The sequence below is a fragment of the Nicotiana tomentosiformis genome, chromosome 3, assembly GCF_000390325.3.
Source record: "Nicotiana tomentosiformis chromosome 3, ASM39032v3, whole genome shotgun sequence".
NCBI classification, from domain to species: Eukaryota; Viridiplantae; Streptophyta; class Magnoliopsida; order Solanales; family Solanaceae; genus Nicotiana; species Nicotiana tomentosiformis.
In genome coordinates, this window is record NC_090814.1 from 86,341,726 (window position 1) to 86,359,182 (window position 17,457).

Consider the following 17,457-nt stretch of genomic DNA (forward strand, 5'->3'; position numbering starts at 1 on the left):
GAAAGCAATATATAGGGACGGGGCTATTTTAGCTTTTTTTGTCAACACCTAACAATAAAGATTCGTAAAAAGGTTGTTTATCTGGACAAGTAACTTTAACAACCTGGAAATTTGGATTGAGATGATGAGGAGTGAGGACAGAGATCAATTTCTACTTTCTATACAACAATGTGAATCCATCTACCCGGCCGTTTGATCTTAGTATGAATTTGATGTTAACTTTCTGCTAATATGATAGTCTATTTCTGTTTATTTAGTAGGGTTACGTGATCATTGTTCATCTCTACTTTTTAATTCAGGTTGCTATATATCTATATAATTGGCATTTTCATTTTATTCTTCAGGATTTGCCTTTAAGGTGTTTATTTCTTACAAAACCATTAACATAAAACGAAGGATTTATAAACATATACATAAATGTGATTATTCGATTTATCTATTCTGAAGTCAACTCCCGTTCTTTGTTTCGAGTAAAGCCGGGGCGAATATATCTTGTATATATACATTTTGTTGGGTTTTATTTTATAAAAATAAAGAGGCGTGAATAGGAAATGGAGAGAAAAGAATTGGGGGAAACGAAAAATTTGAAGTGTTTCTTTTACTAAGACACTTTGTCCATCATCGAAAAATGGAAAGAAAATCCTTGTGCTTATATGGAGAAGCACACCTTCTAGTTCTTAAAAGAGTTGAGAAGAAGTGGTGCATCGCGTCGTCGCTCGCTCGACTTTGGATTTAGATTTGGTCAATTGATATGATTGCATGATAAATTTTTTGGATCAAATTTTTTTTCCCATTATTTATTTTCTTTTTCTAAATTTTTTTTTTTGTGGAATTTTTAATTTAGAATTCGCAATGATAATTTAATTTCTGGAGGAATTAATCTAATAACTTGGGTAATAGTGAGGGGATTAAATTTCTTAAAGAAATATAGTTTTTTGTTGAGCTCGGAACTTTTTATTTTTCCTACTTCTGTTTCTGTTTCTGCTTCTGTTTTTGTTTTACTTTTGCAGAGTTTATTTTGGAACACAGATCAGTAACACATTTTATATGTATGCAATAGTTTTGGCTGGAACTCTATATGTGTTAAAAACATTCCTAAATAAGTACAAATTAATTATATATTTTGAACCTCTAAATCAAGTGCACTGTATTAAAATCCTGAACTCGAACTATAATGTTCAAATTATGAATCCACCCCCTTAGTTAATATGGAATATGAAACAAGAATACTTCTAATACATTAGATATATTTATAGCATATTTACAAAATTCTTTTGCTTACTTGACATATATATCCAGTTAAAAATCCAATGTAATTAAATGAAACGGACATAGCTGTAAGATTGCGAGAGGGTAGAGATATAGTTGGCTTTTGGATATAAGAATTGTAAAATTTTGAAAAAGTGAAATTGTTTTCCGTGAAAATGGTATTTGAAAGTTAGAGTTGTATTTGGATATGAATATAATTTTGGGCTGTTTTTGAATTTTTGTGAGTGATTTGAAGTGAAAATTTTGAAAATCAGTCTTTTGGAGTTTTTCAAATTTTTAAAAAATTTTAAAATTCACCTTCAAAATGAAAATTGAAAATTTCATGGCCAATACTAATTCCGAAAAAAAAGTAAAAAGTTTTGTATGGCCAAACGACCCATAATCTCCTTCCCAAAATTTACTATACTTCTTAACTATTCAAGAGAAGAGACAACTTTAATTGATGCAATTGGTGCTTAAGGTGCACTGATCATGAAACCAATTAAATCCTTAGTCCCAAATCTACAATATATTAAAAGCAGGAACCCTTTTTTAACTAAAAGTCAAATTACTATTTTACCCTTATTTAAGTAAATTTATACGAAATTACCCTTCAGTTAATTTTTTTAAAAAAACAAAAAGCCCCTTCACCTACGTGCCTCTCTCACAATCGCAACCCTCACCTCGGCGACAGACGCCTATTGCAAAATATCTTCATCTAACGATCATCTTTCCAAACAGTTGCAACTTTCTCTCAATCTTAGTTTTTTTCCCATTAAAGCGATGTGGAATCTGAACACTACTTCACCAAATTGTTACTATTTTTTTCAATTAGTCTTTTCCTACTCAGTTTTTCTTAATCTCTTTCTTTTTCAGATTTTCAATGCTATAACTATTTCATCTTCCCTGCCCTAAATCCTAGCATATATTTAACTCTGGCAAAGTTAATTTGTAAGTTCCTTGGTTTTGTTTTTTCGTTGATTTTATTATAATTTTACATTAAATGGTTTCTTAATCGTCGTTTACAATTGTTCATGTAATATGGCCAAATTTTCATGACATTTGCCATGACATAATATCCATTATTAGGCCAAGGATTTCTTGCTATAAATTGAGAAGTTTCTCCTCACTTGTAAACACACCAATTCAAGAGCTTTTCACTCTTCTCTTTCTTTCTCCTCCTTTATTTCATTATAGAGTATTTTGCAAGAGAGTGAATGTTGGGAAACACTTGTGTGAACCTTTTCTTTGGAGTGATCTTGTGAGGTTATTCTCTTGGGGTATTTGGGATTAATTAGAGTATTTACTCTAATTTTGTACTCTCTTTTGTACTCTTGTTGGTATAGTGAAATTTCTCCTCTCCGCTTGTGGACGTAGGTCACCTTGACCGAACCACGTTAAATTTGTGTCTTCTTTATCTTTTTTAATTGCCGTTATTATCAACTTGCATTGTCTTTGTTATTGTCATTATAACGTTGTTTGGCTAAATTCCGCACTACCCAGTAGCCAGATCCTAACAAATTGGTATCAGAGCCAGATCTAACCGGGTTAGTTTAAAAAGCCAAAATGACTCTAACAAAGTCTTATGTTGAGAAATCTGACCGAAGTGTAAACTTTGAAATGTGGCAATTAAAGATGGAAGCTATCCTAATTCAGGATGGCTTAGATTTGGCACTGCAAGAAAAAGAGAATATGCCGGATAAAATGACAGACGAGGAGTTTGCCGTCATAGACAAAAAGAAAAAAGCAGGTATTATTTTAAATCTTTCAAATGAGGTTTTGCGTGAAGTTGCAGCAGAAAGTTCAGCCAAAGGCATATGGGAAAAACTTAAAACCCTATATATGAAAAGAATAGTAGAAAACAGGCTTTACCTAAAGCAAAAACTCTACACTTTTCGTATGGCTGAAGGTACCTCTATACTTACACATCTTGATACTTTTGATTCTCTTCTTATGGATTTAAGTAACATAGATGCTGAAATCAAAGATGAGGATCAAGCTGTGTTATTGCTTGTTTCCTTACCCCAGTCGTTTAAACATATAAGAGATACTATGATTTATGGAAAGGATAATATCTCTTATAAAGATATCAAATCTATTTTGAAATCAAAAGAACAAATAGATAGAGATATTACTGGGAAAACTAGTGGGAACCAAGGGAAGGCTTATTCATAAGAGGTAGATCCAATAAGAAAAATTCAAGTAGTGAGAAACCTGAATCAAGGTCAAAATCCAGATACATAAATGTCATGTGCAAATATTGTCATAAGAAAGGTCACATTATTTCTGAATGCTTTAAATTGAAAAACAAAGAAAAGTATACAGAAAACAAAAATGAGCACAAAAATGCTGACACTGCCGAAGCAAGTGTAGCTGCTGATGAGACTGAGGGAACTATTTTTTTAGCAACTAATAATAGTTTCAAATCTAACAATGAGTGGATTTTAGATTCGGGTTATTCTTATCATATGTGTCCCAGTCGGGATTTATTTACCACATATGAATCTATTGGAGGTGGAGTTGTCTTGATGGGCAACAATGCTGCCTGCAAAGTTATTGGAAAAGGTACAGTCCGATCAAAGTGCACGATGGTGTGATGAGAACTCTCACCGATGTTAGACATGTTACTGCCTTGAATAAAAATCTCATCTCTTTGGGCACTCTAGAATCTCTTGGGTGCAAGTACACATGTGAAGGTAGAGTTCTGAAAATTTCTCATGGTGCTCTTGTGATAATGAAAGCACGCAGATCTGATACGTTATATACTCTTTTGGGATCTACTGTTACAGGTGCTGCTGCAGTTTCAATATCAGATAAATCAGATTCTGACATTACCAAATTGTGGCATATACGATTGGGGCATATGAGTGAAAAAAGTCTTTCTATCCTCAGTAAAAGAGGTCTCTTATGCGGCCAAAGTACCGGAAATATGGAGTTTTGTGAACATTGTGTGTTCGGGAAGTAGAAAAGAGTGAGCTTCAAATCTCCAGCGATTCATAGAACAAAAGGTACTTTGGATTACATTCATTAAGATCTTTGGGGTCCTTCACGTACCCCATCAAAAGGTGGTGCCAGGTATATGTTAACTTTCATTGATGATTATTCAAGGAAATTTTGAGTTTATTTCCTGAAAAATAAAAGTGATGTTTTCTTAAATTTCAAACAATGAAAAGTTTTGATTGAGAAGCAAACAAGAAAACAGGTTAAGCGGCTTAGAGCAGATAATGGCTTGGAATTTTGTAATGATGAATTCAACGAATTTTGCAAGAATTAAGGAACTGCTCGACATCGTACTGTGAGAATGACACCTCAGCAAAATGGTGTGGCAGAAAGGATGAATAGAACTCTTTTGGAAAGGGCTCGTTGCATGATTTCAAATGCTGGGTTGACAAACGCCTTTTGGGCAGAAGCTATATCTATAGCTTGTTATATTGTCAACCGAGCTCCTTCTGCACCTTTGAACTTTAAGACTCCAGAGAAAATGTGGTCAGGTACTCCTGCTAATTATTCTGATTTAAAGATATTTGGTTGCCCTGCATACATGTATGTAAATGATGGAAAATTAGAGCCAAGGGCTAAAAAGTGCATTTTCCTTGGGTATGCATCTGGGGTGAAAGGATACCGACTATGGTATCCTGATCCCACGACACCAAAATTTATAATTAGCAGAGATATAACCTTTGATGAATCCTCTATGTTACATTCTAGAAAAGAGTCTTCTAGTTCTTGTAATACAGATAAAGGAAATAGTACACAGAACCAGGTGGAGATTGAGATTGGCATTCCTTCTGAGCCAAGCTTATCAACTTTGGAGCAAAATACAGTTGAAACTCCTGAAGTTGAGACAGAAGCTGAAATTCTTGAAGTTGAGACTCCTGAAGTTGAACCAGAAGAAGAGGAGTATTCTATAGCCAAATATAGACCAAGAAGAGAAGGTAAACAACCATTAAAGTTTGGAGATTATGTTGCATTTGCTTTTTCAGTTGCACAGGAAACTGAAGAAATTGGAGAACCATCAAAATATTCAGAAGCAGTTTCTGGTGCTGACTCAGCCAAGTGGCTGATTGCAATGAATGAAGAAATTGAGTCTCTCCACAAGAATGGTACTTGGTCTCTTGTGAAGACGCCATCAGGAAAAAGAATTGCTGGTTGCAAATGGGTCTTCAAGAAAAAGGATGGCATTCCAGGGGTTGAAAACGCGAGGTATAAGGCACGATTAGTTGCAAAGGGCTATAGTTAGGTACAAGGAGTTGATTTTAATGATATTCTCTCACATGTTGTTAAACATAGCTCTATTCGTGTCTTGCTTGCCTTCGTTGCCATGTATGATTTGGAATTAGAATAACCTGATGTTAAGACAGCTTTCTTACATGGCGAACTTGAGGAACAAATATACATGCATTAACCCGAAGGATTTGAAATTGAAGGAAAAGAATATAATGTTTGCTTGTTGAAGAAATCCTTGTACGGATTAAAGCAGTCTCCAAGACAATGGTCTAAAAGGTTTGATTCCTTTATGTTAGGTCATGGTTATTCGAGGAGCATGTATGATAGTTGTGTTTACTTCCGAAAGTTAAATGATGGTTCATTTGTGTACCTATTATTATATGTTGACGACATGCTCATTGCTGCTAAGGATTTAACAGAAATTCACAACTTGAAAAGTCAGCTGAAAAGTGAATTTGAGATGAAAGATTTGGGAGCAGCTAAGAAAATCCTTGGAATGGAGATCAAAAGAGATCGAAAAGCCAACAAGCTATTTATGACCCAGAAGACGTACTTGGAGAAAGTCTTGGAGATGTTTGGCATGAAAGATGCTAAACCAGTTAGTATCCCTCTTGCTGCTCATTTTAAGTTATCAGCTGCTCAGTCCCCGCAGTCAGAGGAAGAAGAGAGGTACATGGCACATGTTCCTTATTCCAGTACAGTCGGCAATATTATGTATGCAATGGTTTGTACACGTCCAGACATTTCACAAGCAGTGAGCGTGGTAAGCCGGTATATGGCTTGCCCTGGTAAAGCATATTGGCATGCTGTGAAATGGATTCTCAGATACTTGCGAGGTACTTCAAACACATGTTTGGAGTTTGGGAGGAATACTAATACTTTGGTTGGTTTTGTAGACTCAGATTATGCAGGTGATCTTGACAAAAGAAGATCACTGACAGGCTATGTATTTTGCATCGGTGGTTGCGCTATTAGTTGGAAAGCTACATTACAACATGTAGTAGCTTTATCTACTACCGAAACAGAATATATGGCAGTGACCGAGGAGACCAAAGAAGCTTTATAGTTGACGGGTCTATTTACAGAGCTCAGTTTACACCAAAGTGGTATTACCATTTTCTGTGATAGTCAAAGTGCCATTCACTTGACTAAAGATCAAATGTATCATGAGAGGACGAAGCACATTGATATAAAGTATCATTTCATCCGAGAAACCATTGCTGAAAGAAAAGTCTCTATTCAGAAGATCAACACTAGAGACAATCCTGCTGACATGTTCACAAAACCTCTTCCAGTGTCCAAATTCAAGCTTTGCCTGAACTTGATTGGCATTTATGAAGAATGATTTTGCCCATTGGGGTTTTTGCGGAGAAGGTGGAGCAAATTTACTATATATAAGCCGAAATTAGGCCAAGGTGAATATTTGTAATATGACCAAATTTTCATGACATTTGCCATGACATAATATCCATTATAACAAATTTGTGGTTCATGACATTTGCCATGACATAATATCCATTATAACAAATTTGTGGATCATGACATTTGCCATGACATAATATCCATTATTAGGCCAATGATTTCTTGTTATAAATAGAGGAGTTTCTCCTCATTTGTAAACACACCAATTCAAGAGCTTTTCACTCTTGTCTTTCTTTCTCCTCCTTTATTTCATTATAGAGTATTTTGTAAGAGAGTGAGTTTTGGGAAATACTTGTATGAACCTTTTCTTTGGAGTAATCTTGTGAGGTTATTCTCTTGGGGTATTTGGGATTAATTAGAGTATTTACTCTAATTTTGTACTCTCTTTTGTACTCTTGTTGGTATAGTGAAATTGCTCCTCTCCGCTTGTGAACGTAGGTCACCTTGACCGAACCACGTTAAATTTGTGTCTTCTTTATCTTCTTTAATTGCCGTTATTATCAACTTGCATTGTCTTTGTTATTGTCATTATAACGTTGTTTGGTTAAATTTCGCACTACCCGGTAACCGGATCCTAACAGTTCAACTGAGATATATTCTCTGAAATGGTTAGAATTTGGAGATGACTTGCGTTAAATGAATTTCAATTTTCACGGCTTGATTAGAATTTACTTGAAATTACTTTTTTCTGCCTTACTTTTTAAAGTTTCTCTGTAACCTTTGTTTACTGTTATTGCTTCAGTATGTAAATATAACTTCTGCAGAAAATGCCTCATACCGTCCATAATCCCTTCATTTAATTATGATTTAAATGGTTAGCATAGTAAAACTGAATCAAGGAAACACAGTTTATGGTGTGTTTATGAAGAAGAAGGGATTAACATTTCTTAGCGATGAATGTGCCGTGAAGGACGCTGAATCTTGTATAACAGATATACGGATTATTAGAAAAAATATTTCCCGATGAAGGATCGGCAGAAGAAATCAAACAGATATTGACAAGAAAAAATCTAGAAAAAACATCTCATATTTTGTTGATTAACATGTGAAAGATGAAAAATTCCGAAAAAAATCTTATATTTGTGAGCAAGCTATTGACTATTTTTTATTATTTGCTACCAAGGGCTAAGCGAACCAAAGGATTCATAAGTCGTGTTCCTCTCAAACATACAAGAAGACAAACAAATTATACAAGGGAAGAAGGAAAAACATTGCGGAATAGTCAATGGTAATAGGTTTTAGACTGATGAAAGTTGCAAAAAATACTAGAGCCTCCCATCATGAATATCCTTACTTTCGGTCGTTTCTAATGGAAATACTAATCCCGCACCTTAGTTCCTACACTACCTTTGTACAATGTATCTCTATTAAGTTGTTCTACACAGTTAGATCAGTAGTATTTATCTCAATTTTCCCTGTACTCTTGGCTTCGATCTATGTAAAATGCATATATTGAAATATAAACTTAAATAAATTTTTACCCGAGTTTTATTCTTACTATATTGTTGTCATATAAATTGTTGTAATAACCTTTCTGTTGCTGCTATTGTGAATCTCTGTGCGATCATGTTAGGTTGAAATTTTCTTCCCTTTAAAGCATAGCAACGACAAAACAAGTGTTGATGATTGTTTGTATGACGTTGCATTGAAATACTCGTGGAATTTTATCCTAATAAGGAAATTTATGAATCTGTTTGTAAATTATTTTTCCACACCCACATTTGCAAGTAACTTAGTTAACCTTAATATTTCTATAAAACTATTAGGTTACTCTTTTAATTTATTAATCTACTCATGCCCACGCTTCACAGCAAGTGTCCAAATCAAAGTATGTTATACTCTTGCTTAGTTCTACGCATTTCTGTATGTGTAGATATAAGTCGTGTGAAGAAGCTTAATTCAATAAGCCACTTTTAATTAAAACCGTCAGACATATATTGTATGCTCGTGGTATTATAATAGTCTCTGCTTAATATTTTGCAAACTGGAAGTTAGATTTAGGGACCTACTGTATACCTATTTTCATTTCACTTGATATTTTACCTATACAATAGTTGATATCACTCTCTCCAATATTAATTAGTTTAGTGCTCCTCTAACAGGTCCCGAGGATTGCTCACTCAAACAATTGATAATACTTCACTTTTTAGTTATTACAGTTATTCCAATATTTTCACCACATTATAAAAGCTACTGCCAACACAAATTGTTCCTGTTTTTATGAATATTTTAAGCTACTGTCTATTTGAAATGACAAAATAAAACATAAAACCACAAAACCTATTACTATTATATTTTTTCCCTTCGTCAATCTAACCATCTCGGGCTCAGACTAAATGGCTACTGAAACAGAATTATGAAAACAATACATACCTATTAGCAAGGTACCAAAATATTTAGTCGATTCTGAAGGAGTACAGTAAAACCGTACAAAAACCCAAAGCACGAAGGTGTTTTCAGAACTCTTATATTTGTTGATGAAAAGGTAATACCATTTTACATTTTTACTCTATACATTACTAATTTTATTATTTTATTTATGACATAAAATGTTTGTTGCATCTTCAATAAGGGACAAAAAACCAAGCAACACTTTTCAATAAGCATATAGAAAAGTAGAAAAGTACTTCTTTGAACCAAAGAAGAGCTACTATATTATTAGTTCACAAAGAAGTTGAAATAGCTTTTAAATGAAGGAATCTGAAAAAGACATCCCAATCCAAAATCTTTCAAATGCTTTTTTATTCTTGGAAGAGGCGAAAAAGTTAACTGAAAGTACTTTCTTTGGTAACACTTTAAAGGAATAAATGAATCATTATAGTGCATATATACTAATATACTTATCACTAATTTTAATCTCATTCTTTTCAGATGTAATTGACATGTTAGTTACAGTGAAACCGCTTCTTGGAGAAGGCCTGAGCAGGAGAAGAGAGTTTATAGTTACAAATGAAAGGTAAGTTAAATTGCGCAAGGTTTAATGTATTATATAGATAATGAAATGCAACTAATATAATTTATAATTTAAATTACAAGTTTGATCTTACAGCAGTTACCTTATGGGGAGATTTTGCTAAAAATGACTGAAACTATTCTAAGTATATATCCACTTCTTTAACTAGGGAATTTTGGAATATCAACTATTCCTATCAGTAGTGTGCTAATCAATCCAACAATTCAAAAGGCAACGGAAGTCCGAAATTGGTACCGTATATCTTTTTCGAATATACCAAAATTTTACTTATGATTAGTAGTCATGTATATCGTTAGTGAAATCTTTATTTTCTTGTTTGTTTAGAGTTTCACAAAGTTTCCATCTTCTATATTCTGCTTTTTTTTTTCTCCATTCTGTTTGGAAACAATTTAATTTCTCTGTATTGTTCTATTCTTTCCGTTTTCTTATCCAAACTTTAGCTACAATGCAATGCACGCTACATGTTTGATTAGCCACACTGACTATTTAGCTAGAGTTGACGAAGTCTGAGTATGTTTCTGAAAATAAAAAATCTGCAGAGTCACATTCCACTTTCAACATCAGTTTAGAGCAGATAAATTCAATTAATTAAATGGTGTCGATTTGAACTAACTGAGCCTAAGCAGAATCAAGCGTTAGTGTTAGCCTTGGCTGCTCATTAGATTCTTTAAAATCCAAATTTGGGTCTTAGCCTTTTTCTTTTTGACTGCCATTTCTGTTGATGCAAAACAAATTGGTATCCTTACTTTGATTCCAGCCAAAATGATTCAAGACGTGTCGTTTCTGTTTGTGTGTTTTTTCTTTTTCTTTTAACCTTATTTGACAGAAGAACATGTGAAACAAGGAATATCCCATCTTTCACATGAATCACAAGTACATTTTTATGCCTTTTCCAGTTTGTTAGGGGAGTGAATTCTGCTTTCTTGGTTCGTTTTATATGCGACAATGTGATGCCCATGAGACCACTACTCAGTTACAATCGTGAAGATGTCTACATCTTTCTTTATATTGTTCTGATTATAGTTTCGTGCAATTTTTAATATTTATAGAAATAATGAATCATTTAGCTAAACGTCAATCTGTATTACTATAATGAATAATGAAACAGTAAACTTTCTAAAACAGAAACCGAAGCAGAAAGTTAGCAGCAACACAATGTCGGAATAATGTATGAAAATAATTTTGGAATAAATCGAGCCCACTGAATGCACAGTGTGTCCTTAAGAAATTATTCCCCTCAAGTACCCGGGGTGCTGGAATATTATCCTCCCAGGATAGAACGATTTAACTCACCAGTGTATTGGTACCAAAAACTTTGATGAACTGTGAACCACTCAATGATTGTAAAACGTACTGGAAAATTTTGTGCAGAAGAAGAAGAAGATCAGAAAACTTTGTAAGGAAAGATTCTAGGATCAAGCCATATTTATAGCCATTTTCTGGCACTGAGGTTTGCAACCTTTCAGAAACATCCATGGCTGTTGGAACAGGTGGGAACATTTCACATTTGAAATATTCCGGGAAAAAGGATTTAAATAATCCGGAAAAGAACCGGATCGGGTCGGGTCGCAGATTCTGGGTGAATTTTTCGTTAATTAATTTAATTAATTAAATAATTGAAAGAAATTTTGTCCAAAAAGATTAATCAATCAAGCCGAGCGACGATGGCGCAAGGCTTACTTTCCAACCCATTTAACACCAAGAGAAGCGCTTTCTCAATATAAGCACATTCACTTTTCTTTTCACCACCAATACGAGGGACACTTTGCTCTTTCCAAAGCAAAAGGGAGTTCACTTTCCCTCCACTTTCTTCCATCCATTTCCCATTCGCCAATCATTTAATCCCAACAATAATAACATTAATTGATGTATACCTATAATATGTATTGATGCCTTTTGTGATTGAATAATTGTCTTTATATGTAAATATAGATTAAATAATCTGTAAAAATGGATACAATTAAAAATATTAGAAAAAGTACGGATGAAAATGATTTGGTGAAGGATGCAAATTCAATTTACAGTGCTCTGCCAACACAATTTATTTTTATATTATGAACACAAATAAATATTTAAGGTAACACAATACCGATAATACTATGGAAATTGATAATGGACTAATTCTATGGACATAACCTACAATTATTTTCCTCAGGTTGCATGTAGTTTTCCTTTAACAGATCTATGATCGTGATGTGTACGTCTTTATTATTTTCATGTATTAATTATTTTGTCCTATAAATAGATGCTATATTTTAATAAATTTACTAAAATACAGACGTGATTCCATGAAGGCAAAAAATAAAGATATTATATTAATACCAAGTAAAGCAACAAAAAACGTCAAAGAAGTCAAGTTAATTGATATTATGGATGACTTACTTACAGATGCACATATAACTTCCTACAAACATCTTCACAATCGACATGTTTTATAATTTTTATAGAATATAATGTAATATATTGGTTACTCTTTATGTGCAGGATTCATATTACAAGTTGAAAGCAAGGATCATAGACATTATATAAGTAAATATATACGTTTCTATTTACAAATACTAATAAAATTTCACATATTTTTATTTACTTGAATAGGTTAATTTTGAAAGAAAATGCGCCCATCATACTACTTAGAAATTTGGACACTTCAAATGGCTTATGCAATGGATAAAAGATGATTTGTAGAGAATTTGACAACAATATCATACATGCTGAAATTACAACGGGTCAATCTGCTTAGAAGCATGTGTTTATTCCAAGAATTCAACTTACTCCCCCTGGAAATAAAGGATATCCTTTCAAATTCGTGCGGAAACAATTTCCTGTACGCTTATATTTTGCAATGATAATAACCAAGCACAAGGTCAACAATACCTAATGTTGGATTTTATCTACCACAACATGTTTTCTCATATAGACAACTTTATGTTGTACTTTCAAGAGGGATATCAATATTGACAACAAGAGTCAATATCATCTATAAGGAAGCATTATGTGAGATATACTTAATGACTAATTTTTAACCTCAAATTCATAAATAAATAAGCAAATCACATGTATCTAATTACCCTTTTATTTTTCATCTTTGTAGGTTCGGACGAATAATTCAATTGACGACGATCCCCAGTGATCACTCACAAAAATTTATGCTATATTCTTTCATGTATACTTACATAGTAATAAATTTATTTTAATAACTTTAATATTAATTTACAATAACGTGTATTAATGAGCACGATACACACGTGCCAAAGAACTAGTAGCTTAATAAACATGGTGGTCGAACTCTATGTTCTTCGTATCAAGCTAAATTTTATTTTTCCTCATAAAATATGGTCGAGGATATAATAAAGTTATCAATTAATTAACTCAAATATTTTATCATTAATTCGTTTAGTGACGCTAATAAACTTCTTCTTTCACAAATATGCATGCTTGATCATTTGTGATTATGGGTTCGTGAGAACGAGTAGCACCCTCGAAATATAACATGATCATCATATTTGCTGGAACAAGAAGAAAGGAAATACAAAAGGAATGGCTGGAGACGTAACGATCCTAACATTCCCAACTTACATGATAAGGTACGTAAAAGTCTAGACAGGGCGCTGGAGTTGTGTAGCGCCCTCAAACTTTGCAGAGTTTAGTACATTTATTCACTGCAGATTTATTCTAAACAACAAAGAAATAGAAAAGAGAAAGATCACATATTATCTTCTTGTTCATGTGCATGATCCAGATGTCCATTTTCAAATACGAAGGTAATTAGAAAGGATGGACGCGCGGAAGGAAGGGCAGCAGTTGTTGATGCAGCAAATGTCGTATAGAGGCTTGCCATTACAGAAAGCGCAGCTTATGGCGCAATGATCCGTACAAGAGTCACCATCGGCTGCATTGCTTGAAATTGCCAACATAAGAACCATTAAAGTTACCATCACGAACACTACTGAAATTGTAGGATTCAATTTCATGGCAGCCATAACTCTTTTTTTTTTCCTCTCCTTTTTGTGTATTTTAATTTTGTGTTTTAGGTATGTGCTCTTGTTGTGAATAAGGTCATGCAAATTTATAGAGCTGAGAAACCCTCGAAAATAGGGAGTACACAATAAAGTTCATGTTGTAATGTTGTGATATTTCCAAAAAGTGGACAAATATCCATCCATGTGGCAACTTGCATGGAAAGTTCAACACTTGTCATGCTATAAGCTTTTCAATTATATCCTATAAATAGGTCTTCAAAATAGCCATCAAGCATTAGTACATTTTATTTTGCCTCTTCAGTTTCCTTTTCTTTCCTTCTTAAAACATTTGTAGTCTACTTTGTTTGTTCTCTCTTTTAAATAGCTGGGTTTGTAATTTAATATTTTGCTGATTTCTGTATTCTCCCTAATAGAGATAGGCTTGTTTAATCCCGAAGAGATATTTCACACTACTGAAATAATTTTTTAGGACAGTGCCTAGCACGACTCAAGCCAATTCGTATATCTACATACAAATAATATTATTGTAACAGTGTTATTATTGAAATTTTGCTCTCACTTGCTACACTTCATGCACATAGAAAAAATCGATCGAGAAAAGTTCATGGGCAATAATTGAGCTCATTTCTAGGCCCACACTGAAAACAAGCGTGAAAAATTAATGGGACATGCTTCTATTCTGAGATGGAACAACAAAAAAGGTGTACTTTAGTTGTGTCTATTCTGATGGTACTAAAATACGCAAGTTAATTATAAGATTAAAAGAGTGACTTTTTTTTAATAATTTTTCATTCTTAAAATTCTATCTTTGATAAGATGGATTCTTGCACAGCAAAAAATGGGAGATAGAGGAACGACCATGGTATGATATCGGCCGAATTTTGAACCTAACTAGTGCATGGTGAAGTTGCAATCCAAATTAATTGTAAAGTTAATCCTATAAAAAATGTTTGTAACTTTTAGCTTTCTCTATTACCATAGTTTTGATTAACTTAGGGAAAAACACCAAATTTTCACTTTTGGAAATGATAAACAAAAGATCAAATTAAAAAGTAAATGAAAATTAGATGTATAAATTAGCTTACGGAAATGAATAAGAGTATTATTTGGAAAAAAAATATTATGAGTATATTGACCATATATGCGTTATTAAGCGGTAACAATATTCTCATTGATCGGATTTGCGTACGTGGATATTATAGCCCGTGGAGCTTAGAGCCTTAGCTAATTGGTTGCTTATAGCAAGTGGTTTTTTAGCTTTTTGATAAAGTGGCGGTGACGCAAATTCTAATGCCTAGCAATGGAAACGGAATATTTCCATTATGTTTTTTACTGGATGTACTTCAGCGGTTTTTTTTTGTTTTGGTACAATTTTCTAGAAGGAAAATGACTTAAAGTCGATATTATATGCCAATTGGGGGATAAAAGATTTTCATATCAAGTATATATCAGCTCCATATGTTAGCTGGCTGGTGCTGAAATAGGGCCTCGAGATCGTATGGAGGTCATCAATGGCTATAATTTCTTCTCTGCTACAGATATATTCACTATAATTAGGTTTTGTTTGTTTGGCTTTAGATATGACGTGATAGTTGAGGACCAAACTTCCTTGTACGCGCGGTATCCGGTGTCCCTGAGAGCTGATTCACTTGCGATTTTGAATTTGAACAAACAGTTTGTGACCAATTATTGCATTTTCATGTGTTTATCGGTGAGAAATTTCAGAAACCACTATTGTTTAGTGGCTACTAACGTCCTATAGCTATCATATACATAATTATTTTTTATAGCTACTGTTCAATTGTTACGGTAGTGTATTCGCTCTATTCGTGTTATTGTATTCATGAATACAACAGCAAAAACGCCTAAAATCAGGGCAATCCAGCTGTACGCGCATGTATTCAAATAACGCCATGTATTCACGAATACAGTAACGACAATCACCTTAAAAATAGGTATGTCCCACTATCTAATAACGAAAATAATATTAATTAGCGTGATACACTCCTAATATAACTCAACAAAATCAATTCTAACATTCTTCATTATCAACCCAATTAATTAGAATAATTTTTCAGTTGTATATAAATGTTGTATTTAACTTTTGTATTTAGTGTGTTTCAATTTTTTTTTACTGTTGCATTTATTAGATTCAATGTTTGTATTTACTATATTCACTATTTTATATTCAGTGTATTCAAATGTATTTGTATTAACAATATTTTAGTTATTCCTAATACATGTTATTACTGCTGTATTCAGTATATTTCATTGGTTATATTCACTGTATTTTCTATTTGTATTCAGTGTATTTTACTGTATTTCACTATATTTTAAAATTAAATATATTCAATTTATATTCTGTTCTATTTTAATGTTTGTATTTGGTATATTTCATTGTTTATATCTTGTATTCATGCACACTGTATGTACAGTATGTATGAATACATGTGTATTTAGTTGTATTAAAAAAATATAAATCTTCGAAATACATAAAATATAGGCAAAAAAATGTATTTATATAAAAATACAATGTGTTTGAGTAAACTTGTACAAAATACAATGTATTTATATCGTTGTATGTGACTAAATAGCAAAGAAGAGAAGAAAGTTCGTCGGAGATGACGTTTTCCGGCCAAGAAGAGAAGAAAGTTCGTCGGATCCGTACAACAAATTTATGATCACTGAATAAATTTTTCTTTTCTCAATAAAATACATTGTAGTAGTAGGTTACCAAAGAAAAATATGAAACCATGCCAAAAAATGTTAGTGAATCTTCATTGTCGCCCTCAAGTTAAGCAACAAACGCGAAAAGAAAAACCAAAAGGGAAAAACAAATTGCAAAAGAAGAAAAATCCAGTAGGTAATTTGTAAACATTTATGTCGTATTGCTAATTTATAAAGCTTGTCAGGGGAAGTTGCTCGAAGAGAGAGATTCTTCTTTCTCGTCGGCCATCAATACTGGGGCTTGAGTAACTCGAAGAGAGAAAGAATCTTGTGTTAATTGAAAGAAAAAGAGAGAAAAAATATAAATAGCGCATTTCATGCCTCAATGGTAGTATATACCATAAATACCTATTTTGCTATAAAATATAAAAAGTAGCTATAAAAAATAATATTTTAAAATAATTTTAGTTTATAATAAATATGGTGTATACCTTTGCTATAGGAGGTAAAATTTCCTTACAATTACGCACTCTTCACTTCAAAGAAGGGAGAACCCGAAAGAAAGGAAAAAGAAAAAAAAGAAGGGGGGAGGGAATGTGTTAGAATAGCTTGGGCTGTTATTTTTGTATTTGGGCTACTAGTTTGCTGAGTCTATATTTATTTATATTATAAATGGTAGATGGGTCGGTTTATTTTTCAGTATTTGGGTCTGTATATAAACACAGCTCCAGTCACACGCTTGACTTAGATGCTCATCTTATCAATTACCGTTTGCTCTTTTCTCTCGAATCTTCTATGGGTCATCTGTCTCCCAATTCATCTCTGCTGAATTCCCTCAATTTCTTTCAATTTTAACATGGTAATCAGAGTAATTCGTTATGCATTCGAGTTAATTCTGCAGTCTCTTTCAAAGCTGAAGATTCGAGAGATTGTTTTTTT